We start from the raw sequence: 27040 nt of genomic DNA on the forward strand, positions 1-27040 counted from the left end.
GTGTCTATGCAAAGAATTTTGCACACTGTGGCATTTATTAATGCTATCTTCCAAAGTGATTGTACCAAATTATATTTCCACTTGCATGATAAGAAATTTTGTGGATGCATAGCGTTTCCAACCTAGTATTGCTAGATTTCAAGACTTTTTTTTGCCAATTGAATGGATATAAAATGGTATTTTGCTGTGATCTTAATTTGTACTTTTTGGATCAGTGATGACTGTCTTGTTTTATTGGTTATGTATCTTTCATCTTTTGTGCAATACCCATTTATACCTTTGCCTATTTGCTATTTATTTGTAGGACCTCTTTATATATACTGAATACTAGTATTTTATAATCAGTATGTATTACAGAAATCTCTCAGTTTGTAAACTGTTTTTTTTCACTTTATGCATGAAAAAGTCTTAATTTTAGCACAGTCATGTTTGTCAGTTTTCTGTCATGGTAAATACTCTTCCTGCTTAAGAAAAATTTCCAACAATTTTTTCCAAGTTTCAAAAAATGAAACTTTAAAACTCTCAGTAGGAAATAAGTGATTTTTTAAATTCATGTAAAGTTCCTGGATGTGTATGTAACTGGATACACACTGGATGTGTGTTTGAGACTTGTGTGAGATACAGTTCAATTTGATTTTACTACACATGGTTAGAATTTTGGGGGGATACTTGTTGAAAAATTGTTCCTTCACCTATAACAGAACATACTACTGTCATGGTATGTTTCTGGGGCTCCCAATTCTATTTCATTTGTCTATTTGTCCATTTTTTTTCAGTAGCAGCCAGTTTAAATTAATGTAGCATCATGCTTAGTAATTATATTTGATATGGAAAATTCCCACCTCCTGCCATTTTTGGGGGGATTATTTACCATTCCATATAAAATTTGCAATCATCTTACTGAGTCTTCAAACACTCCAGCATTAAGCTTTCAATCAAACATGCTGTAACTCTAATTGTTTAAATCTTTCAAAATATTTAAGATTTATGTTTATACAGGTGTTACATCTTTTTGTTGGATTTATTCTTAAATCCTTTATATTCTCTGATAGTGCTGTAAATGGTTTCTTCTCTTCAACTACATTTTCCAATTGTTCAATGCTGGTATCTAGAAATATAACCAACTTTGAATACGTATATGACCAGACTTAATATATGTTGTTTCTAAAGTGCTGCACTCACTATGCCAGCAAATTTGGAAAACTCAGCAGTGGCCACAGGACTGGAAAAGGCCAGTCTTCATTCCAGTCCCAAAGAAGGGCAATGCCAAAGAATGTTCAAACAACTCCACAATTGCACTCATTTCACACGCTAGCAAAGTAATATGCAAAATTCTCCAAGCTAGGCTTCAACAGTACATGAACCAAGAACTTCCAGATATTTAAGCTGGATTTAGAAAAGGCAGAGGAACCACAGAACAAATTTCCAACATCCATTGGATCATAGAAAAAGCAAGGGAATTCCAGAAAAACATCTACTTCTGCTTCATTGACTACGCTAAAGCCTTTGACTCTGTGGATCACAATAAACTATGGAAAATTCTTCAAGAGATAGGAATACCAGACCACCTTACCTGCCTCCTGTGAAGCCTATATGCAGGTCAAGAAGCAATAGTTAGAACTGGACATGGAACAATGGACTGGTTCCAAATTGGGAAAGGAGTATGTCAAGGCTGTATATTGTCACCCTGCTTATTTAACTTATATGCTGAGTAGATCATGAGAAATGCTGGGCTGGATGAAGCACAAACTGGAAATATCAGGAGATATTTCTAGAAATGCCAGGAGAAATATCAATAACCTCTGATATGCAGATCATACCACCCTTATGGAAGAAAGCAAAGAGGAACTAAAGAACCTCTTGATGAAAGTGAAAGAGAAGGATGAAAAAGTTGTCTTAAAGCTCAACATTAAAAAAACTAAGATCATGGCATCTAGTCCCATCACTTCACGGCAAGTAGGTGAGGAAACAATGGAAACAGTGATAGGTTTTATCTTCTTGGGTTCCAAAATCACTGCAGATGGTGACTGCAGCCATGAAATTAAAAGATGCTTGGTCCTTGGAAGAAAAGCTATGACAAACCCAGAGAGAATATTAAAAAGCAGAGATGTTACTTTGCTGACAAAGGTCCATGTAGTCAAAGCTATGGTTTTTCCAGTAGTCATGTATGGATGTGAGAGTTGGACCATAAAGAAGATTGAGCACTGAAGGACCGATGCCTTTAAACTGTGGTGTTGGAGAAGATTCTTGAGAGTCCCTTAGACAGCAAGATCAAACCAGTCAATCCTAAAGGAAATCAACCCTGAATATTCATTGGAAGGACTGATGCTGAAACTGAAGCTCCAATACTTTGGCCACCTGATGTGAAGAGCCTACTTATTAGAAAAGACCCTGATGCTGGGAACGATTGAAGGCAGGAGGAGAAGGGGGTGACTGAGGATGAGATGGTTGGATGGAATACCCGACTCAATGGACATGACTTTGAGCAAGCTCTGGGAGATGGTGGAGGGCAGGGAAGCCTGGCGTTCTGCAGTCCATGGGGTTGCAAAGAGTTGGACATGAGTAGTGACTGAGCAACAACAATATACAGATTACCTTCTATAGTCAATGACGTTTTAATTCCTCCTTTCCAGTCCTTATGCCTATATTTTTCTTGTCTTATTACACTGGCTAAGACTGTCGATACAATGTTGAATAAGTTTGTGAAAATTTTTGTTTCATTTCTAATTTTAAAATAAATGCTTTTAATGATTCCATTTTAAAATTTTCAATCACAAATGGCTACAGAACATTATGACATGCTTTATTATGAGCTTTTTAGATAATCGTCATGAACTCTGAGGGTTTGAAATTTTAATCCCATGCAAGCTCGTCAGTGAGCCTACCATGGCTTTATAGACTCTGGCAAAAGACATGAAGCTCTTATAAGAAATAAGGGACTATTATTCATGGTGCAGCAAGCAGCATTATCTTCATGCTAACATCATATCCCCCTGCCTCTCAATACCTATAGAAACAACACAGGGCAGTAAAGGTGAATGATGCACATGCAGTGGATTTGCATTATAGCTAAGAAAACCTGAATCTTTTGAAATAGACTACAAGCAAATCTATCCAACATTTGGTCTGAAGTAAGACATTATCTTTATTATATTGGAGAGTGAAAAGTCTGTCATCTGTTTCAAAAAGACAATATCTTTCAACCTATTTACACAATGATCTTGAAGATATGGGAGGTCTTGAAGGTCACAGGAGTTTCTGCTCACAAAAGATGCTTAAATATAAGATCCACAGAGGATTGTCTCTCAACATTTTCTGTTAACCTAGTATTGTGGTGGATTGTACTTGAAAGTGAAAGTCGCTCAGCTGTGTCCAACTCTATGCAACTCCATGGGCTATACAGTCCCTGGAATTCTCTAGGCCAGAATACTGGAGTGGGTAACCTTTTCCTTCTCCAGGGGATCTTCCCAATCCAGGGATCAAACCCAGGTCTCCTGCATTGCAGGTGGATTCTTTACCAGCTGAGCCACAAGGGAAACCCAAGAATACTGGAGTGGATAGCCTATCCCTTCTCCAGGGGATCCTTCTAACCCAGGAATCAAACTGGGGTCTCCTGCATTGCAGGCAGATTCTTTACCAACTGACCTATTAGGGAAGCCCAGATTGTATTTATGTGTTTTCTAATATTGAGAGTTTTCTTCCTTTCCTCTTTCAGCATTTCTTGCTTTAACTTTGCCAGTGCTAATCTTGCAGGAAGGAGTTAATGTTAGTTAGTTCAGCACATTGGTGGCTTTTCATCCTTCAACATGGCTTCAAAGGTTCTCTTTACCTACAACCTTGTGTGAGGGGGTCAAAGTGTATTCCCCACCCAGCTCCAGATTGGAATTAAGGCTTACAACATTCAATGACCAGCCCAGAGACCAGGATGATCTTCACAGTCAAGCCACCCCATTCGAGGTCTGGGCTGGCTCTTCTGACCTTCCACCTGCATCACCCTTCTCCTACTTTCCCACTCACCCTCAAGATAAAGGAACACACAGCTTGTCAGGAACCATATTCCTGTCAACTTCCTCTATTGCTAACCCATGGCTGTCAAGATCATACCTCCTCTTAGGCAGTTTTAATGAAATTCCCCACACAGACTAAATGAAATACAGAATAACCATCACGAGGCTCTGCCCCAAGCATGTTTCCAGTCGAGACATGTACCAGGCTCAGTTGGATAAGAATGAAACCAAGACATGAATAGGCAAGTAACCATTAGATAAGTTCAAGCCTATTGATCTCCATTGCATGATTCTTCCTATCTATCCAGAACCCTCAAGCTGCAAAACTCTCCTTAATCTGCATTCAACAGCCCAATATTTTTTCATCTTTTCCTCCTTCTCCCTTTCAAAGCTTGTCAATCCCTTGTTTTACCTTAATAGCATGAAGAACCATCTATACTGCTAGGAATAATAAACCATGGTAGATTTATGATCTTCCCCTCTAATATAGGTATGTTATCAATCTTATTTTAAAATGCTCATAATTCCAGAAGAGCATTGAAAATATTTAGAGGTAAGTAGGTACCTTGGAGAAGTATATATCATGGACTGATTTTTTTTTCTTCCCTAGGATTGATTCTGAGATGCTAGAAACTACTGGCATGAGAGAGACAGCCTAAGAACAAGGATCAACAGGAAGAGTATTTGGGGCTTTTATCACACCTGCAGGTACCAGAGATGGGAACTCACACATCTGTGCACGGGCAAGGGCTGCAGAAACGATGTGGTCTCCCATCTCTAGACCCCTAAGGATGCTCACTCTAATCTTGCACAAATCTTCTGTCTTTTCACATCTGACTATCCTCCTGGCTCAACAGACACCGGAAAGGAAGTGGAGGGAGGGATGGAGAGATCGAAACAGTAACCTGGAGCCATTAACTCAGACTTTTTGGGTTTGTCATCAGCTGTGTGGGTGTCTAACCACACAACAGCTTCAAGAGTGCCTCCCCTCACCAAATACCCTGTTTCTCACAGCAGTGGGTAGGAAGGAGGGGAAGATCAGTTTTGGATATGTATCGTTGAAAAGGACATTTTCTGATTTCCTAAAGCCTTTGCAACCATGTCAGAATTCCAGCCATCCCCAAGATCTGGCATGCAGCCAATCCCCCAAGGTGTATCCACTCACCTCTCCCTCTACTTAAATTCCTTTCCCCACTTAATCTAGGTAATGCCTTTCTCCCTCTAAATCCAGTCTAGCTGTCATCTATGAAGTAGCCAGTCATGTCTTCTTTCTGACCCCCTTCCTAAGAGGGGGGCTTTGACTACCTTCTTTGCTATTAACTAGAAGCACCCACAAAGTGTCAGATGTGATGTACCATCATACTGCACCACCTTTGGTAACTGCTTCAGACGGTGGCACAGATGGTAAAGAAACTGCCTTCAACGTGGGAGACCTGGGCTCAATCCCTGGGTTGGGAAGATCCCTTGGAGAAGGGAATGGCTACCCCCTACATATTCTTTTTTTTCTAACTTATTTTTTTTATTGAAGGATAATTGCTTTACGGAAATTTGTTGTTTTCTGTCAAACCTCAGCATGTATCAGCCATAGGTATACACATATTCCCTCCCTTTTGAACCTCCCTTCCATCTCCCTCCCCATCCCACCCCTCTAGGTTGATACAGAGCCCCTGTTTGAGTTTCCTGAGCCATACAGCAAACACACATTGGCTATCTATTTTACATATGGTAATGTGAGTTTCCATGCATGTTACTCTTTCCATACATCTCACCTTCTCCTCCCCTCTCCCCATGTCCATAAGTCTATTCTCTATGTCTATTTCTCCATTGCCACCCTGTAAATAAATTCTTCAGTACCATTTTTCTAGATTCCATATATGTGTGTTAGAATACGACATTTATCTTTCTCTTTCTGACTCACTTCACTGCATATAATAGATTCTAGGTTCACCCACCTCATCAGAACTGAGTCAAATGTGTTCATTTTTTATGGCTGAGTAATATTCCATTGTGTATATGTACCACGGCTTCTTTATCTGTTCATCTGTCAATGGACATCTAGGTTGCTTCCACGGTCTAGCTATTGCAAATAGTGCTGCAATGAACAATGGGATACATGTGTCTTTTTTCAATTTGTTTCCTCAGGGTATATGCCTAGGAATGGGATTGCTGGGTCATATGGTGATTTTATTCCTAGTTTTTTAAGGAATCTCCACACCATCTTCCAGAGTGGCTGTATCAATTTACATTCCCATCAACAGTGCAAGAGCTCTCCCTTTTCTCCACACCCTCTCCAGTATTTATTGTTTGTAGACTTTTTGATAATGGCCATTCTGACTTGTGTGAGGTGATATCTCTTTGTGCTTTTGATTTGCATTTCTCTAATAATGAGTAATGTTGAGCATCTTTTCACGTATTTGTTAGCCATCTGTATGTCTTCTTTGAGAAATGTCTGTTTAGGTCTTTTCCCCACTTTTTGATTGGGTTGTTTGTTTTTCTGGCATTGAGTTGTATGAGCTGCTCGTATATTTTGAAAATTAATCCTTTGTCAGTTGTTTCATTTGCTATTATTTTCTCCCATTCTGAGGGTTGTCTTTTCACCTTGCTTATAGTTTCCTTTGCTGTGCAAAAGATTTTAAGTTTAACCAGGTCCCACTTGTTTACTTTTTATTCTCTTTACTCTAGGCAGTGGGTCATAGAGGATCTTGCTTTGATTTATGTCATCGAGTGTTCTGCCTATGTTTTCCTCTAAGAGTTTTATAGTTTCTGGTCTTACATTTAGGCCTTTAATCCATTTTGAGTTTATCTTTGTGTATGGTGTTAGCGAGTGTTCTTACTTCATTCTTTTACATGTAGCTGTCCAGTTTTCCCAGCACCATTTATTGAAGAGGCTGTCTTTGCGCCATTGTATATTCTTGCCTCCTTTGTCAAAAATAAGGTACCCATAGGTGCACGGGTTTATTTTGGGGCTTTCTAGCTTGTTCCATTGGTCTATGTTTCTGTTTTTGTGCCAGTACAATACTCTCTTGATGATTGTAGCTGTGTAGTATAATCTGAATTCAAGAAGGTTGATTCCTCCAGCTCAATTCTTCTTTCTCAAGACTGCTTTGGTTATTTGAGGTCTTTTGTGTTTCCATATGAATTGTGAAATTTTTTGTTCTAATTCTGTGAAAAATGCCATTGGTAATTTGATAGAGACGGCATTGAATCTGTAGGCTGAATTTGGTAGTAGAGTCATTTTCACAATTTTGATTCTTCCTACCCAGGAGCATGGAATATCTCTCCATCTGTTTATGTCATCTTAGATTTCTTTCATCAGTGTCTTATAATTTCCTGTGTAGAGTTCTTTTGTCTCCTTAGGTAAGTTTATTCCTATATATTTAATTCTTTTAGTTGCAATGGTGAATGGGGTTGATTCCTTAGTTTTTCTGATTTTTTATTGTTAGTGTATAGAAATGCAAGTGATTTCTGTGTATTGATTTTGTATCCTGCAACTTTGCTAAATTCACTGATTAGCTCTAGTAATTTTCTGATACTATCTTTAGGGTTTTCCATGTACAGTATCATGCCATCTGCAAACAGTGAGAGATTTACTACTTCTTTTCTGATCTGGATTCCTTTTATATATATTTCTTCTCTGATTGCCATAGCTAGGACTTCCAGAACTATGTTGAATAATAGTGTTGAGAGTAGACACCCTTGTCTTGTTGCTGATCTTAGGGTGAATGCTTTCAGTTTTTCATCATTGAGAATAATGTTTGCTGTAGGCTTATCATATATGGCCTTTACTATTCTGAGGCAGGTTCCCTCTATGCCCATTTTTTTTTTGAAGAGTTTTAATCATAAATGGGTGCTGGATTTTGTCAAAGGATTTTTCTGCATCTATGAGATTATCGTATGGTTTTTATCTTTCAGTTTGTTAATATGGTGTATCACATTGATTGAGTATATTGAAGAATCTTTGCATTCCTGGAATAAACCCAACTTGATCATGGTGTATGAACTTTTTGTTGAGGATTTTTACATCTATGTTCATCAGTGATACTGGCCTGTAGTTTTCTTTTTTTGTGTTGTCTTTGTCTGGTTTTGGTATCAGGGTGATAGTGGCCTCATAGAATGAGTTTGGAAGTGTTTCTTTCTCTGCATCTTTTCGAAAGAATTTTAGAAGGATAGGCATTAGCTCCTCTCTAAATGTTTGATAGAATTCAAACATTTGTGAAGCTGTCTGGTCCTGGGCTTTTGATTTGGGGGAGATTTTTGATCACAGCTTCAATTTCAGTGCTTGTAATTGGGTTGTTCATAATTTCTATTTTTTGCTGGTTCAGTCTTAGAAGATTGAACTTTTCTAAGAATCTGTCCATTTCTTCCAGGTTATCCATTTTATTGCCATATAGTTGTTCATAATAATCTCACAATCCTTTGTATTTTTGCATTGTCTGTCGTAACCTCTCCTTTTTCATTTCTAATTTTGTTGATTTGATTCTTCTCTTTTTTTCTTGATGAGTCAAGCAAAATTGACAAACCTTTAGCCAATCTTCTCAGAGAACCAGCTTTTAGTTTTATTAATCTTTAATATTGTTTCTTTTATTTCTTTTTTGCTTATTTCTGCTCTGATCTTTGATTTCTTTCCTTTTACTAATTTTTGGGTTTGTTTTTTTTCCAGTTGTTTTAGGTGTAAAGTTAGGTTGTCTATTCAATGTTTTTCTTGTTTCTTGAGGTAGGATTGTATTGCTGTAAACTTCCCTCTTAGAACTGCTTTTGCTGCATCCCATAGGTTTTGAGTTGTCATGTTTTCATCATCATTTGTTTCTAGAAATTTTTTGATTTTCCTTTTTCTTTCTTCAGTAATCTGTTGGTTATTTAGAAATGTGTTGTTTAACCTCCATGTGTTTGTGTTTTACATTTTTTTTTCTTGTAATTGATATCTAGTCTCATAGTGTTGTGGTCAGAGAAGATGCTTGGTACGATTTCAATTTTCTTAAATTTACTGAGGTTTGATTTGTGACCAAGAGGTGGTCTATCCCGGGAAATGTTCCATGTGCACTTGAGAAGAAGGTGTATTCTTCTGCATTTGGATGGAATGTCCTGAAGATATCAAGGAGATCCATCTCATCTAATGTACCATTTAAGACATCTTTTCCTTGTTAATTTTCTGTTTTGATGATCTGTCCGTTAGTGTGAGTGGGGTGTTAAAGTCTCCTACTGTTACTGTGCTACTGTCAATTTCTCCTTTTATGTGTTTGTCTTATGTATTGAGGTGCTCCTGTGTTGGGTGCATAGATATTTACAATTGTTGTGTCTTCCTCTTGAATTGATCCCTTGATCATTATGTAGTGTCCCTCCTTATCTCTTGTAATCTTCATTTTAAGGTCTATTTTGTCTGATATGAGGATTGCTACTCCAGCTTTCTTTTGCTTCCCTTTTGCAAGGAATTTTTTTTTTCATCCTCTCACTTTCAGTCTGGTATGTGTCTTTAGGTTTGAAGTGGACTTCTTGTAGACAATATATATATGGGCCTTGTCTTTGTATCCATTCAGCAGCCTGTGTCTTTTGTTTGGAGCATTTAATCCATTTACATTTAAAGTAATTATTGATATATATGTCCCTATTGCCATTTTCTTAACTGTTTGGGGTTGATTTTGTAGATCTTTTTTCTTCTCTTGTATTTCTTGACTATATAAGTCCCTTTAACATTTGTTGTAAAGCTGGTTTGGTGGTACTGAATTCTCTTAACTTTTGCTTGTCTGAAAAGCTTTTTATTTCTCCATCAATTTTGAATGAGGTCCTTGCTGGGTGCAGTAATCTTGGATGTCGATTTTTCCCTTTCAGTACCTTAAATATATCCTGCCATTCCCTTCTGGCCTGCAGTCTCTGCTGAAAGATAAGCTGTCAAGCATATGGGGTTTCCCTTGTATATTACTTGTTGCTTCTCCCTTGCCACTTTTAATAGTAGTCTGTCTTTGTGTTTAGTCTTTGTTAGTTTGAGTAGTATGTGTCTTGGCATGTTTCTCCTTGGGTTTATCCTGTATGGGACTCTTTGTGCCTCTTGGACTTGACTATTTGCTTTTCCATGTTGGGGAAATTTTCAACTATAATCTTTTCAAAAATTTTCTCATACCCTTTTTCTCTTCTTCTGGGAATGTTGGTACGTTTGATATTGTCCCAGAAGTCTCTGAGATTTTCCTCAGTTCTTTTCATTCTTTTTACTTTATTCTGCTCTTCAGAACTTATTTCCACCATTTTAACTTCTAGCTCACTGATTCGTTCTTCTGCTTCAGATATTCTATTAATTCCTTCTAGAGTACTTTTAATTTCCATAATTGTGTTGTTTGTATCTATGTTTATTCTTTAATTCTTCTAGGTCTTTGTTAATTGATTCTTGCATTTTCTCCATTTTGTTTTCAAGGTTTTTGATCATCTTTACTATCATTATTCTGAATTCTTTTTCAGATAGCTCGCCTATTTCCTCTTCATTTATTTGGACTTTTTTGTTTCTAGTTTGTTCCTTCATTTGTGTAGCATTTCTCTGCCTTTTCATTATTTTTTTTTTTTTATTGTTTTTGAGGTCTCCTTTTCCCAGGCTCCAAGGTTGAATTATTTCTTCCTTTTGGTTTCTGCCTTGCTCAGTTTGGTCCAGTGGTTTGTGTAAGCTTTATATAGGGTGAGATTTGTGCAGAGTTTTTGTTTGTTTTTCCTCTGATGCGCAAGGCTGTGTGAGGTGGTAATCCTGTCTGCAGATGATCGGGTTTGTATTTTTGTTTTGTTTATTGTTTAGATGAGGGGTCCTGCACAGGGTAGTACTGGTGGTTGGGTGATGCCAGGTCTTGTATTCAAGTGGTTTCCTTTGTGTGAGTTCTCACTGTTTGATACTCCCTAGGGTTAGTTCTCTGGTAATCTAGGGCCTTGGAGTCAGTGGTCCCACTCCAAAGGCTCAGGACTTGACCTCTGGTCAGGAATGAAGATTCTGCAAGTGGTTTGTTATGGCATTAAGTGCTGCTGCTGCTGCTGCTGCTAAGTCGCTTCAGTCATGTCTGACCAGGCAAGAACACTGGATTGGGTTGCCATTTCCTTCTCCAATGCATGAAAGTGAAAAGTGAAATTGAAGTCGCTCAATTTTGTCTGACTCTTCACAACCCCATGGACTGCAGCCTACTAGGCTCCTTTGTCCATGGGATTTTTCCAGGCAAGAATACTGGAGTGGGTTGCCATTGCTGTCTCCGGGCATTAAGTGAGATTAAAACAAATATCCAAAAACAAGAAACCAAAGATGAACCCCAGACAAATGACAGTTACAAAATCAGGCAAATAATAATTAAAATAATGGAATATACACATATACATATACACACATGAGTAAAGTCAAAACAGTCCAACAAAAATAAAGTACAACAGATTGACCCGGCAAACAAAGGAAATCAAAAATTATATTTACCAGTTAAGAACAAAACTAACTAAAGCACAAACTGGAAAACAAAACTAAAGCAAGGTGCTCAGTGGGGAGTAAAGCAATGAAAACAAAACTAACAAATATATTGAGAGGAAAGGAAAGAAAGAAGAGATATGCAAAGTTAAATAGAGGTAGATAAATAAGATTTATGCACATCAAAGATTAACTGCAAGGGGAAAAGAACAGTAGGAAAGGCAAAGGAATAAATGTAGAAAAATATAACAGGTTTAAAAGATTAAAAGTTAATTTATAAAAAAGAGAAAAAAAAGGAAGAAGAAAGAAAAAAGGGAAAAAATAAGAGGAAAACTCCCCAGAACTGCAAAAGCCCAGAGTAGGGACAGGGATTTATGACAACAATAAAAAATGTGACTGAAGAAAGAGAAAAAAAAAGCTCAAAAGCTTAGATTTCATAGTGCCAATAAAATAAAAAAACTACAACAGAGGTGTAAAAAAAGAAAATTAAAGAAAAAATCCAAAAGAATCTACAGAACAAGTCAAAACATAGGAATAATAAATGTTTTTCTTGAGTCACTGGTGTCAGAATCCTTTCCTTTGCTGGTAGTCACAGTCCACCTCACCTCCCTAGGATGCCCTCCAGCACTGTGTTGATCTCTGGACCTGCTGTGGGGGCAGCTCAGATTCTAACCTGGTCCTACTCCTCTGTGTTCTTGCCTCCAATGTCCACAACTGTCAGAACTAGTGCATTTTGTTTTGTGGGAGTTCTCAATGACTTTTATATATTCCATAGCCACAGAGTCTACCTAGTTGATCGTCTGGATTTAATCTGCAGCTTATACAGCTGGTGGGAAGGTTTTGGGTCTTCTTCCTTAGTCACACTGCCCCTGGGTTTCAATTGTGGTTCTATTTCCACCTCTGCATGTGGGTCGTCCACTAGGGTTTGTTCCTGAGGCTGCCCTGGAGGACTTGGGTCTGCCCCAGTGAGGGCCAGGTGTGGAGGTGGTGCAGCTGCCTGAGTTGCAGGGGTTCTGGCAGCACCAGGTACTCAGGGGAGTTGACAGTTAGGGCAGCTGGAAATACAGTGCTCTAGAAGGGTATGGCAACTAGTATTGGCCAATACGCTCCAGTGTTCTTGCTTGAGGAGCCCCCTCCCTGACAGAGAAGCCTGGCAGGCCACAGTCTACAGGGTTGCAGAGTCGGACACTACCGAAGCGATCCTGTGCACTTAGATCCAAGAATTTTTTTGCCTGTGGCAGCTCTGCCCCAGTGAGAGTTGAGTGTGAAGGTGGTGCAGCTGCTTGGCTGGCAGGGACCCTGGCAGCGCGAAGTGTGCAGGGCCACGGACTGCCTCAGCTGCAGGGGTTATGGCCCTATCAGGGTCTTTTTTCGAGCCTCTTGTAGCTGGTGATCAGAAGGCTTCTTTGGCCACTCTATCTCCATAGCTCCAACCATTCAGGCACTTAGAGGGCTCCCTTGCTTGGGGTCCTTCTCTGTTGTTCAGCGCATCAGGTACATAGAAGGGCACCGTGGGTGGGGTCCAGGTCTGTAGTTCAGTACATCAGGTGTTTGATGGGTCAACCTCTCTATTGTTAAGCTGCCAGTGCTGGCGTGTGGGGAGAGGGAGACTCTGGTGATGAGTCCACCCCCGACGTGTGACTCAGCAGTATCGCCTTGCTTCCATGGCTGCCCGACTTTGCTCCACAGGCATTTCCCACCACATTCTCCTCCCTCACATCCCCTCGGATCCATTTTCCCGCAGTCAACAGTGGCCCTTGCTCTGGGATTGCTCCACAATCCCCAAACTCCAGCTCCCAGCCGCTGTACCTTTCAGGGGACCTGTGTCCCTGTCCGGGGTATGTATGGCTGCGGCAAGGACTGTCTGATTCTCATTCCATTTCGGCTGCCACAGATCAGCTGTTTCAGTCTCAGCCTTAAATGTTTCTCCTCTGCCTCAGACAATTGCCGCGCTGTGGGGATCGGACCCCTGCTTCAGTTCCTCCACCCGCCAAGGGCAGGTCCAGTCCTACTAACACTCCTGTTTTTTCCCCTAGTTCCTTCATCCTACCGAGTTTTACGTGGTTCTATATATTCTTTTCCGCTGGTCAGGTACTCCTGTCCGCTCTCAGCTGGTGTTCTGCATGCACTTCTGTGTCTGAAGGTGTATTTCTGATGTATCCGTGGAGAGAGATGTACTCCACATCCACCTACTCTTCCGCCATCTTGTTCTCCTCCCACCCCCACTTCATATTCTTGCCTGGATAATTCCATGGACAGAGGAGCCTGGTGGGCTGCAGTCCATGAGGTCACAAAAAACTGGATCTGAGTGAGCAACTAACACTTTCACTCCCTTTCTAAGCAGGATTTCTGGGAAGCAAGGCATCCCTTTCTCTCTCTCTCTCTGGTGCCTAGCACAGTGGCATTCTATCCATTTGTTCAGAGGACATTTCCCCAGGCAGCCAGTGGGCTATGTCTCTCCTTGTCAGGGTTCCTCGTCTATCAGACTGAGGGTGACGACAGCTCCACCGTGACTGCCATAGTGTGGCACGTCATCCTCTGTGAGTTCTTTGCCTCAGCCTCGCCTGGTAAAGAGCCGCTCCACAAATCAACCTTCCTCCTAATGGGAGTTCTCCTAATGGGAGCCATCTGTTTCAGTTTGGATCTTGACTGATATTTATAACTTTATAAAATATGTTTATAAGTACAGTTTATATAAATGTCATTATAAATATGTTTCTTGGGTTTCATAGCTTAGTATTTTATTACTACACTGGTACAATTTTTCTTCTGAAAAGTGATGGATTGTGGTAAAGAATCCACCTGCCAATGCAGAAGACACAAGAGAGACAGGTTCGATCCCTGGGTCAGGAAGAGCCCCTGGAGTAGAAAATGGCTACCCACCCTGGTATTCTTGCCTAGAGAATTCCATGGATAGAGGAGCTTGGCAGGCTACAGTCCCTGGGGTCACAAAGAGTCGGACATGACTGCGCATGTGCACACATGCGCGCGCGCACGCACGCATACACATACACGAGAGGGTCTGTGATCATACACTGGCATCTTGGAGAAAATAGAGGATGAGAAGCCACTTGGCCTTCAAGAGGGATGCTAACCCCTGCCCCGGGCACAGGCAGCCCTGCTTCCTGGCTGGTGAGCAGCTTGTACTGGAACCCGCTAAGCAAGGGCAGAGCCACATGCAGTCTCTGGTTTGACAGAGGACTGGGCACCCAGCGCCTGGCTGGCTGAGCACAGGCACCCCCACCCAGGTTCTGTGTGACAAGGTTGCCCAGCACTAGCCCAGCCCAGCCCCAGACAGTGCCCTGGGCCATGCGAGGGAGAGAAGCAGGCCTGCTCGGTCGCAGTCATGGACTGTGCAGCCTGCAGGCAGTTTGCTTCCCTCTGAGCTCTCATCTGCGGGGGACCCACAGCCAATCCGAATGGTGCTGACATCCTTGTTAAATATTTAAACTTCATTTGCTGGAGCAGCAGGGAAGATGCAATTAGATTTTACACAAAAAGATGCTTCTGAGAGCTAGCTCGTTCTGTATCAGGGGATCCTGTACTCTCCCTTCCACAGGGCAGCATCCTGAGAGACTTTGATTCCTCTCAGGCTAGGTTAACAGTTCGCTTGAGATGGGAGACTGGCTGAAGGAGAGGCTGTGAGTCCTGATGGGGATGGGAAAAGGCTAGAGAAAGGAAGGACCACATGCTAGACAGGACAGGAAGAGAAAGTGCTGCACGTGCAGGTCAGAGGATGAGATGTGTAGGAAAATATGTGCTCACATTTGGGCTGAATAATATAGATACTTATCAGTGTTTTAAAATTCATAAAACACTTCCATATTCATTCTTATTGAATCCTCAACAGAACTATGAGGTCAGATTACCAGTTGCAAATCAAATGAGCATAGAGTTTGGGGAAAATTTTCCCAGAGTCTCAAAGCTGGTCCTCCAATTCAAGTCTGATGACACCTCTCTCTGGGCCATAACCAGACCCTTGACCTCACAGGGTGCAACTCTGTCACATTCTGCCTAGAAGTTCCTCTCACTCCTGACCCCTGCAGGCAAAGCTGGAAGCCTGGGCACCAAGCAGTTGATGTCCAAAGGGGTATCAAGGGAAGAAGGAAACAAGAGGAAGCTATGACACAAAAGATCATGTGAAGACAGAGACTGGAGTGATGTAGCCACAAGCCAAGGAAATCTGGAGTCACCAGGGCTCCTTGACTAATGAAAGAAGGGAGCCAGGAAATAAATGCTCTTCAATTTTGTCCCTTGGATGGATGGTTCTGGGGATCCTGACATAGTTCCTGAAGTCTCAGGAAAGCACACCTTCATGGTCCACATCTGACCAGTTTGATGGATAACACATACTTACCTTGGGATCCCTTCTTTTCCTGTTGCACTTAATCTGTAATCTGTTTCCTCGCTCAACTTCTTGGACTCACTTCTCCAACTGAATTGCCTACACACAAGCCTTTAGGCTTCCATTTGTGTCTCTCAAGCTAAGACCATCATAATTCCTTCTTCTACCAGTGCAGGTGGTAGGGGTGGGAGCAGGACTGATATGGATGGTTTGCTAATTACTACCTACAATTTTTTTTTTTTTCCTGAGGCTTCTGTAACAAGTTACTGCAAATTTGGTGGCCTAAAATAACAAATTTATTCTCATTAGTTCTGCAGGCCAGAAGTTCAAAATCAAGATGCCGACTGAAAATCAGAGGCCACACTACCTCTGAAGCTATATAGGGGACCCAGTATAGGAGACCCGGGTTCGATCCCTGGGCTGGGAAGATCCCCTGGAGAAGAGAATGGCTATCCACTCCAGTATTCTTGCCTGGAGAATCCCATGGACAGAGGAGCCTGGTAGGCTAGACTCCATAGGGTCACAAAGAGTCAGACATGACTGAGAGACTGTTTCATTTTTAAATAAGGTTACATTCTCAGGTTCTGTGGGTTGGGATTTTGACATATTTGGGGGGCATTATTCACCCTATTATACAATGCCTTTGCAGAAAATGTGGGGATATATAGGCACCTTGAGCTGAGAATCTCAGGATCTGAAAACCTAGAATAGAAGTCAGGCAAAGAGAAGGTGCAAGCGTAGAAAAAGAGCTGGAGGGAGAAGAGCCTGGTGGTGCAGTGTGCAGTAGTGGCCAAAATGCAAGTCTGAGAAGCTAGATGTAACCAGTGTGTGGGTATCTCTCACAGTACCTAGGCAGCTTGTATAAGTAGGAGCCAGGCCCCAACAAGCGGACCCTTAAAACAAATTTCAAAGGTAACTAGATCTCACTGAGGTAACTTTGCACCTTCATGGAAGATGGAATGCACAGGTCCGGGAGGAGAATAGATAACTCAAAATTATCTAGATCTCAATTAACTAGATCTCAAAATCCATGCTCTAAAGGAAATACAAAGGCATTCCTTTCTGGACTAAATGGTGGCCATGTGTTAATGAGTTGGAAATACAAGGTTTCCAGGTTTGGTCCAGAGAAGAGTACAAGATTGAGAGGCTGGATGGAAGCAAAAGAAATGAATGAATGAATAGGCTCTAAGTGTTGGCTGTCTAGGCACTCAGATATCTGAGCCTAATTGAAAATGCTCAACAACTAGGTACTTTGAAAGTAATGAACACAGATTATAGGCACATCTGCTAGGTACTCTATGCTGCTGCTGCTAAGTCGCTTCACTCATGTCTGACTCTGTGCGACCCCATAGATGGCAGCCCACCAGGCTCTGCCGTCCCTGGGATTCTCCAGGCAAGAATACTGGAGTGGGTTGCCATTTCCTTCTCCAATGCTTGAAAGTGAAAAGTGAAAGTGAAGTCGCTCAGTCGTGTCCGACTCTTAGCGACCCCATGTACTGCAGCCTACCAGGCTCCTCCATCCATAGGATTTTCCAGGCAAGAGTATTGGAGTGGGTTGCCATTGCCTTCTCCAATAGGTACTCTATAGAACTTCTATAGAACTTGGAAAAGCATAAATGTTGCTTGTAGTAAAATCAACCCGAAAAAGCCACTATTATATTTAATGCTTGTAAAAATGAGGTTGAACTGTTTTTAATTACATCTTATATTTTCACATGTCAAAGTACATCAGCATTTTTTCATGGTGGTAGAACATTCTATTGTATAGAGCTACCATATTTGAATCACATTGCCAAGTATTTAAATTGTAATTTTGTGTATTTTTTCCTATTATAAGCACTACAATGACTGCTTTTAAATACTTGTCTAATGATATTAATTTTCCAGAGCAGAATTTGCTAGGTTAAAAGGGTATGTGTATTTTTTTCCTTTCAAGCCTAATTTTCTTTTATCAGTCAGATGAGGTCTGAAGGGTACAACCCAATGAATTTTGACAAAAGTGTACACCTACTCAAGATATAAATCATTTGACTCACCTAAGAAAGTTCCCTCACATGCTCTTTTAAGTAGTCAACCTCTAACCCTACCTTTCATAGGCAAACACTATTCTGATTTCTTTCCCATTAGCTTTGCCTCTCCTTGAACTTCTTAAACATGGAATCATATGATTTCTCTTCTGTATCTGACTTTCAATGAACCTACTTTTCAGACTCACCCATACTGTCTTGTGCATCCACAGATCATTCTTTTTTACTTTTATATTTATGCATTTATTGTAATTTTTATTATACTCTGACAAAAATGCTGTAATTTGTCTTCTGCTGATTTAATGTTATTGTCCTTTTTAAAAAGATTGATTTATTTACGTAGAGCTGCACTGGGCCTTTGTTGCTGCTCATGAGCATTCTCTAGTTGCAGAGAGCGGGGGCTACTCCTGGGCTTTCATTGCAGTGGCTTCTCTCGTTGTGGAGCATGGGCTCTAGATGCGTGGGCTCAGTAGTTGTTGCACACGGGCTTAGTTGCCCCACAGCACGCAGAATCTTCCTGGACCAGGGATTGAACATGTGTCCCTTGCACTGGCAGGTGGGATTCTAAACCACTGGATCAGCAGGGAGTCCTAAAAAGCAAAACTTGAATTTGCTGTGTGCTGGCAACTATGTACCTAGCTTTTACACTGTATTTGAAACTATTTGTACAGCATTTATGTTGCATTAGGTATTAAAAGTAATCTAGAGATGATTTAAGGATGTGTGTGCATGTGTGCTGAGTCGTGTCTGACTCTGTGCCACCCTATGGACTGTAGCCTGCCAGGCTTCTCTGTCCATGGGCTTTTTGAAGCAAGAATACTGGAGTTGGTTGCCATTTCCTTCTCCAGGGGATCTTCCTGACCCAGAGATTGAACCCACATCTCCTAGATTCTTTACCACTGAGTCAACTGGGAAGCCGGAGAGCATGCATAGGTTATGTGTAAATACCACACCATTTTATAGAAGGATTTTGAGCATCCACAGATGTTGGTATCCATGGGGCTCATGGGACCAATCTCCCCACAGATACCAAGGGATGACTGTACCACAGTCCCATAATTCTGATTTACAGAGAGGGTACAGGAAAATGGTTAAGTCCTAGAATGCCAGGGTCTAAAAGATCCCCACGTCTTTGCCCCTGAAAATAAGCTGGAGATGATCTAATGCCCAAGGGGTTGGGGATTTTCTTGGTACAATTCTGTAGGGTCTCTGAGAGGCTCTGGAAGCTTTAGGTTAATCATCACTCATTTACAACTTCCTTCTGAGCAAGACAGGGAGTGGAAGAGAGGCTTGGGAAGATGTAAGGGTTGGGCTTTTGGATAATAGCGTTTCTCCCTGCCTGGTAATTTAACAACTCCAATACTCCCAGGGGCAGTAACTCTGGAGGAGGTCGGTTAATTACTGCCAGACTGCAGAATAAAATTTCCCCAAGACCCCCGTTTTCTGAGCTGCACTTCATACCAATTAAAAGTTTAATCCGGTGGGACTCTTTCTTGGCAAATTAACATCGTGGACTTTGATGAACTGATGCTTTTAATAGACTATGGTATTTTGGTGGACTTGGTCACAGCTGTCGCTACTCTCTCCAATAAGGTCAGCAAGGCTAGGTCTGGGGGATTTGGGTCATTGGCACCAGGTGGACCAGAGCAGTGAGTGTGAAGGAGAGTGAAGTTTGGTTAGAAAAAGTCCTTTCATTGGGCTCATTCATTTTTGACCAACCTATTTATGATCAGAAGCAGCTGACAGGAATTCAATTATTCTGTAGAAGTTCATTCAATCATTGGAGTTCTTATAATGCCAGACAGTGGGGACAGGAAGATAAATATGACTGTTTCTATCTTCAGGAGCTAAGAGTTCAGAGGGAAAAAGACCTCAAACACCCTCCTGCCCCCATATACACATGTTTACACCCCAAATCATGCCCCATTGCCTGATTTCACAGTTATGCCTATGAACCACCAAAGCTTTATATCTAGAATGTTCTGGTTAAAAACCTACTACAATGGACACACTCTAAGTGTTCCTCTGTTCTTCTCCTGTGAATTTTAACAAGTACTATGGTATACCTAGCTTCCCGCATGGCTCAATGGTAAAGAATCCGTCTGCCAAAGCAGGAGACTTGGATTCAATCCCTGGGTAGGGAAGATCCCCTGGAGAAGGAAACGGGAGCCCTTTCCAGTATTCTTGCCACTAAAATCCTATGGACAGAGGAGCCTGGAGGGCTACAGTCCATGGGATCACAAAAAGAGTTAGACACGACTTAGTGACTAAACAACAATGGTATACCTGCTCTTACCAGCATCAGGGGTTAGAGAATACAGAAGCAACGGGAACTCTGCTTAAGAGTCACTATCCTTTTAGTCTGGAGGATGGCCTCTTAAAATCTAGAATATTGGATTGCCTTAACTTCAGATGGAGCCCTATCTCCAAATTATTTCTGGGCTCCTCTAAGTACAATCAGATACCAGGAGATTGGGTTGATAATTAGATTGGAAGAGCTCAGAGTATTCCAGTTGTCAGACTTTATATCATTTTAATAGCAGCCTCTATTTTCCAAATCAAAAATCAGACTTGAGTCTAAAGTCATATGTTTCCTGCTGCTACAACTTCATCCCATTCCTTCCCATCTTAAGGCTGGTGCAGGGACTTCCCTGGTGGTCCAGCGGTTAAGACTTCATGCTTCTACTTCAGGGGCCACAGGTTTGACCCCTGGTCAGGAAGCTAAGATCCCTCATGCTACATAGCACAGCCAAAATAAAAAAAAGACTGTGTAATGAAATGGAGCCATGGACACTACCTACATCCCTGATAATAAGGTTATGGTGGGGATCTCTACCTAGTTGTCCTTAACTGAGGAGCTGTTGAGGTTCTTAGTAAGTCCTTAGAGGGGTCCACTCAGCTCAGGAATCTAGTCAATGATCTAAGAAGACCTTGGGAAATTCTCACTCTTGCCAACAGAAAAATCAAGGGTGTGCGAGTGCCCTGCATGTCCTCAAGCTAAGCTCTCCACCTTTTCTGTAGCAGGTGCCCACATGGACACATAAGTCAGGCTGGATCCAAAAAGTGTGGAACAAATGACCATAAGTACCCTGCATTCCAAAATCCTCACCTTGGGTATAGATCTTTCATAAGGGAGTTTTTGCCTTAAAATGTCTTGCACAAATGTTTAAATGCATGGTAAATATTCTTCCTCTATCCTAGGCTGCTTTCCCTATCCCCACTTAAATTCATGCAGACCTTTATTTAACACAACACCTTCCCCCTATTTCTCCCATCCTTGTTTTCATAGCTAATTGCTATTCATTCTTTAAGTCTTAAGTCTTCCAGACTTCTGGAAAACTAATACCTCCATAGCAGGACTGCATAGCAAATAGTACCACTGTTCACTGATTTCATTAAGAGCACTTTTACTCCCCCATGTGTGTCCATGTGACATGACTTGATCAATGAAACATGATATGTCACTTCTGGGTAGAAGCATTTAAGTCCCCATGGCTGATAAACCATCTCTCTGGTTCCCCTGCAACCTCAGTAAATAGTGGACGCAGGTGTTGACGTCGAAGTTCAGAGTCACGTGAGAGAGAGCTACTCTCTCTCTAGTGGATGGTCCCACCAGAGTAGATTTTAACATGAGTGAAAAATGAACTTCTGGCATATAGAGACCCTAAGATTTCAGAGCTGTTTGTTACTACAGCATAACATAGCGTATCCTGCCTGCTATGTGGCGTGCATGTCCTCAGTCGCTGAGTTGTGTCCCACTCTTTGCGACCCCATGGACCTCAGCCTGCCAGGCTCCTCTGTCCATGGGATTTTCCAGGCAAGAATACTGGAGTGGGGTGTCTTTTCCTACCCCAGGGATCAAAACTATGTCTCCTGCTTCGGCAGGCAGATTCTTTACCATTGCACCACCTAGGAAGCCTCTATTATGTAGTATCAGACTCCAAACATTCGAAGCAGGTATCAACAACTCATTGTCTTCCTTCCTGTGGCTGCCACTTTGAGTTGCCCATTCGTGTTTTTATTTCCCAAAGCACCGCAAGCCGGCTGTATCTATTACAAATTTTGAAAGCTCAGTCACTTAATACATTAATATTTTAACTGGTGCTCACATCAAATACAGTATAGATTGGGACAGCACTCAGTCTTAGAGCTGTACTATCTGAAACACTTGGTCTTCAGCAATACTGTGGCTGGAGAAGAGAATGCAGAGGAAAAAGCATCAGATGTTTATATCAGTACATGTTAGATCCATTCATTCCATTGGCCAGAAATTGTCCCAACCTAATCGCAAGGGAGGTTGAGAAAATGAGGAGCACATGGACTATTTGGTGGAAGCCCGCTGTCTCTAGTTCACCATCTGTCCTGGTAGAATCCCATGGTCTCTAGTTCAGCCACTATCCACCCTTGTGGAAGCCCGCTGTCTCTAGTTCACCCATTATCCATCCTTTGCTGAAAAGTTGGGGGTTCAGGATGAGGGATTACACCCCTGCAAAGCTGGAAGCAAAATGTTAAAATCCTTCTTGAAATCCTCAGCTAGCCCCATTCCAGGAATTTCTTCATGTTCCCTTGGAACCCATCTGGCTAACATCTCCTGGTAAATATCCTCTCCTTCCCAATGAAGTTAATTGGATGCTCACTCTTCATCCCACATGGTATCTATTTTGCTTTCTCAAAGTCTTTGCAAAGAAGGGAGGTACCGATTCTCTTGCCTAAATGGAATCATCTGTCACAGTCTCCATTCAAAGCAGAGCAAGATTCTGTGGGGCCCTCTGGGGCACTGAAGCCCTTCTGTGTGTGTCCCTCATTTCTTGTTCCTAGGAAAAAAGCTGCCAGCCTTCTAGACCTTCCATGAGGTCTAAAGGGTAGATCCACCCTTTGGTTGGATTGGTAACTAATTAGGAAAGTGAGTGAAGACAGAACAGTGCAGGATGGGGCTGATCTTGTTCCTCCTCGGGGGGTGTGAATAACAATTTGATACACACTTGAGTTCTTCTACAGGAACTAAGGCCCCTACCCAGGTGGAGGATGGTAACTTTAGGTTTAGCACAATCTCAGGCTGGTTGAAAGCAGGCGGCTTATGATTGCAATTCCTGGAACACTCCCCTGTCACCAGTCAGTCAGAGGAGGGTTACACACCCTGCAGTCCTATAAACACTTCTTCCCTGAAAGCCACCAAGTCTTTTGAGGATGAGTCACTGGTTCTCCTCATTTATTGGACCCGCAGTAAACCATTCTCTGATCCAAACTGCAATGTTTCAGTTTGCTTGGCCTCCCATGCATCAGGCACATGAACTTGGGCTCAACAACACTCTCTTAGATTAATAAATCACAGAACATTTAAAATTGATTCTTCCAAAGTTGAATTAGATCAACTTCTCCAACAGAATCCTCTCTTACTAGTTGTTTCTAAATCAAAGGGAACTGACAGAGTGTTTGGCTTTTCCTTTAGAGCAGGTGTTAATAAACTCTGACCGTCTCAATGCAGCCCCAAACTACTGTTTTTGTATTTTTATTAGAACATGGCCACAGCCATTCTTTTATGTATTGCTGTGGTTGTGGCTGCATCTGGGCCATGATGTTATGATGAATATTTGAGACACAGACCAATTATCTGGCCCTTTAAGAAAAAATTTGTTGATCTTTAGAATAAACTCAAGGGAGTGTTTTCTTTGTATGTACCTGACTTATTCTTGAAACTCTCTAAACCCCCACCCTGTGGTGACTGGGACCAGGAGGCTTCCATCTGCTTCATGGCTTCATCTCCAGGCCTTGCTCATGAAAGGCACCCAAGACATTCGTTGAATGCCTGAGCTTTAACATTATCTCATCAAGGTCTGGCCTGCGAAAGTAGTTGCTTTCCCTTTATTTTTTCATGGAAATAGAGGCACTGTGGGAACCACTGGTAATGAAGACTGCTTAGAAGGATGCTTTCGGATGGGAACGGGTTACCAGTGAACTGAGTCGAGTTTCCTGCAGCCCTATGGACAGCAGCCAGAATGCCCTGGCCAGGGGCCTTCAGTGACCCCAGTACAATGATCATTTTCTGTGAGTTCCCTGGTGTGTAAAAGGGATGGGAAGACTAACTTAGAACTGAACACAGGAAAAAGGGACATACCAACACCCCGATCTAACTAGGGTACCCTGATGACCCCAGAGCCATTCTGAACTGAAAGCTCCTCTGTTACAAATGAGGGAGGTCTGGACTGATAAGAACCAAAAGAGTTGGACCCCTATGGATGGGAAGGCTGAGAGAGAAAGGAGAATAACCTGGAAGATGAAAGAGACCCATCCCCTTTTGCAAACTTGGCTGCCATCTCCATCTCCAAACGAAGTATAATGACCAAACAGGTCATTTTGGCTTTTCTGTAATGTATTATGGAAAAACCTAAATGAACTTTTTGGCCAACCCAGTAGTTCATTGAGACAGGCCCTTCCCTGAGCTCTACCTAAGCCTCCACATGTCAGGGCTGTAATTACTTCTCTCCTTCACAGGCCTTGACATTCACAGAGCCCCACTTTCTAAGCTCGCCTCCAATAGCCCAGACAGCCCCCTGGAGCTCCTTTACTTGTTCAAACATGCATTTTCTGAACACAAACATGTATCACATTTAATTAAAACATATTGCCTATCACCAGGGAATAAGGATGAATAAGACAATCCTTCCTAGAGGAAGCTTACAGTTTTACATTGAAGTTTGCAAACTGATCCAGCTCCTCGGTGCTGGATGATTTGCTCACCCCTGGATAAACTCTGCAGAGCTTCACTATAACCCCCATCAAAAGGATCACAGGAGGGAATGGATGCTAAAGACTTGCTGTGTGACCCTGGTCATCTATACCTGGTCCATACACCTTTCTCTGGGGTCAAGTGGTAAAAGTCTTTGTCATTCTTCACAATTTACTCACGTCCTGAGAGGTATACCCTTAGCAAAGCTGATCTTTCTCCTCCTCTTCTCCCCACAGCAAGACTTGCTCTGAAATTTAAATTGAGGAGGAATTTTTGAAAAGAACATCCCCAAACGAAAAATTAAAAAAAGAAACAGACTTCCCTGGTGTCCAGTGGTTAAGAACCTGCCTGCTAATGCAGGGTACGTGGGTTCAGTCCCTGGTATGGGAAGACCCCACAAGCCTAGGGACAACTAGGCCCAAACGCTACTATTGAGCCCATGTTCTAGAGCCCATGCTTCGCAACGAGAGAAACCACTGCAATGAGAAGCCTGCACATGGCAAAAAAAGGTAGCCCCCACTCGCCATGACTAGAGAAAACCCACACACAAGGAAGAGCCAGCAGAGCCAGAAATAAATTAACCCCTGCCCTACACACACATAAAAACAGAAGTCACGGGAGTCTGATTATCCAGGTGGGGAAATTGGAGGGCTTGCAGGACCCCAAGCGTGTAGAACCGAGTGCACTCTCAGCAACCTCCCTGTGTTCCTCCTTCCTTTGTCCCCTTCCTCTCCACGATGCCATCTGAAGTGCCACCTTCTATTAGAAGTCTCCTAGATGCCATGCATAGAAGGTAGAGGGGGCACTTCTCAGTATCTGTGAAAGCAGGAAACCAAGGAACTGATTGACGTTTCTGGTGCCTTTGGGTATAACTTAATATGCTGGTAGCCAATTATTTACAAATGATGTTTACTTGTAAAGGACTGGACACTTTCAAATGGACAGTCCAGAGTTTTCCTTGTACAGATCACTTGCTTCTCCTCTGCTCCTTCATCACTCCATCATTAAACCCTACATCAGTTTTACACAGAAGGGGAGACTGAGCTCACAGAACAGGCCCTGTCACACGGCCTAGAAGACCACATTCTCCTCAAAATGTGAAAGTCTTTATGTCCCCGGTGCACTGCATCCATGGACAGGAACGGGTGGGACGAGGGAAGTAGAGAGAATCCATCATCACTTTGAAACCCCAGCCCCAGTGCCCTGAGGCCTCCCAGGATCTTCTGCCTGAACTCCCACCTCACCTTCGCCCAGAAGAAACTGACTTTGTTACAGACTGAGTTTTACTTCTTTTCAGATGGGGCAGCCAGAGTGCTTTCTGGGATTTGTACCAAGAGGATTACTTACTCACTTTGTCAACAGTGATGACAACAATAAGCAGAATCACTATTAATGTTATAGGATGGAGGCTCAAGAAGTGGATGCCTTTTGTATGAAAAGATCAGTAGAATTAAAGTATTTTGATAAGAACTTCCATGCCCTTCTTCCATGCAGCTGCCTCAGTCTCCCGCAACTCTCCCCAACTGTCTGTGACCTCCCTTTGGCGAAACAATGCATTTAAAGTTAGGCATAAATTTGCTAATTCTTCAGTCCACAAGAAAAACAGGCCCCCTCTCGCCACTCCCCCCCCCTAATTTTGTGGGCATGGGGAGAGGCGGTAGTACTGTCTGGACACTAGAAGAAAAGTTCTCCTGAAGGATGCAGTGGCAGACATCCACACAGCAGCTCCCTGCAAAGGGACTATACAAGGCACAGATGCTAAAGACTCACCTTGAATACCTAGAAGAATCCTTATACCTTTCTGGGACTGGTTAATGGGTATTTTTCAGGGGGATTCATCGTAATTGCATCCCTCCTACCATCTTGTTACAGCTTTTTGTCTTTGGACATGGGGTATCTCTTTTTGGTGGGTTCCAGTGTTGTCCTATCGATGGATGTTCAACACCTAGTCACAATTTTGGTCTTCAGGGAGATTCATATCAGAAAACTCTCGAGGCGTTCTGACTAGTCTGATTAGCCTTAGTCAGTTGGGATTTTCGGATATGGTAGTCTTATTTTATTGATGAAAATTGGGGAGACCATTCTACTTTCAAACCAAAGTCATACAACAACTAAGTGGCAAAACCAGACACTGGAATCAGTGGTCTGAGCTGAGTCTAATACTTTTTCAGGAAACCCCAAGGTGAAGTGCCCAGTGTCTTGGGTTGGATCCTGTCCAGGAAACAAGATCCTACACGCTGAGGGGCAGCTGAGCCCATGCACCACAACTACTGAAGCCTGTGTTCCACAACTAGAGAAGTCACCTTGATGAGAAGCCTGCATACCACAACTGGAGGGTAGTCTGTGCTCAGCAACAAAGGCCCAGAGTAGCCAAAAACTAAAGAGAGGAGAGGTGAGTCCAGGAAAACACTGGTAAGGCAGGGGAGAAGTGAGACAAAGAAAGGAAGGCAGTCAGTGAATGATGATGCTACCAAGCTCAGCACTGCTCCAGGGCATTCAGAGAGCCAAGGCATCTCA

The 27040-nt window shown here is 42.2% G+C and overlaps 1 protein-coding gene across 4 annotated transcripts in view; it reads right to left on the reverse strand.

Moving 5' to 3' along the window:
• MOCS1 (molybdenum cofactor synthesis 1) overlaps positions 1–27040 on the reverse strand; it is a 386238-nt gene that overhangs the window by 94715 nt on the left and 264483 nt on the right. The window contains exon 7 of one of the 4 annotated variants that reach the window (XM_081523254.1): positions 24703–24770. The exons of the other annotated variants lie outside the window; for them this stretch is intronic. The gene's annotated coding sequence lies outside the window, so the exon portion shown is untranslated. The remainder of the gene's footprint in view (positions 1–24702; positions 24771–27040) is intronic. 4 annotated transcript variants of the gene reach the window in all.

Source organism: Giraffa tippelskirchi, chromosome 8 (assembly GCF_054371585.1).
Source record: "Giraffa tippelskirchi isolate mGirTip1 chromosome 8, T2T-mGirTip1v1.2.pri, whole genome shotgun sequence".
In the NCBI taxonomy this organism is placed as follows: domain Eukaryota; kingdom Metazoa; phylum Chordata; class Mammalia; order Artiodactyla; family Giraffidae; genus Giraffa; species Giraffa tippelskirchi.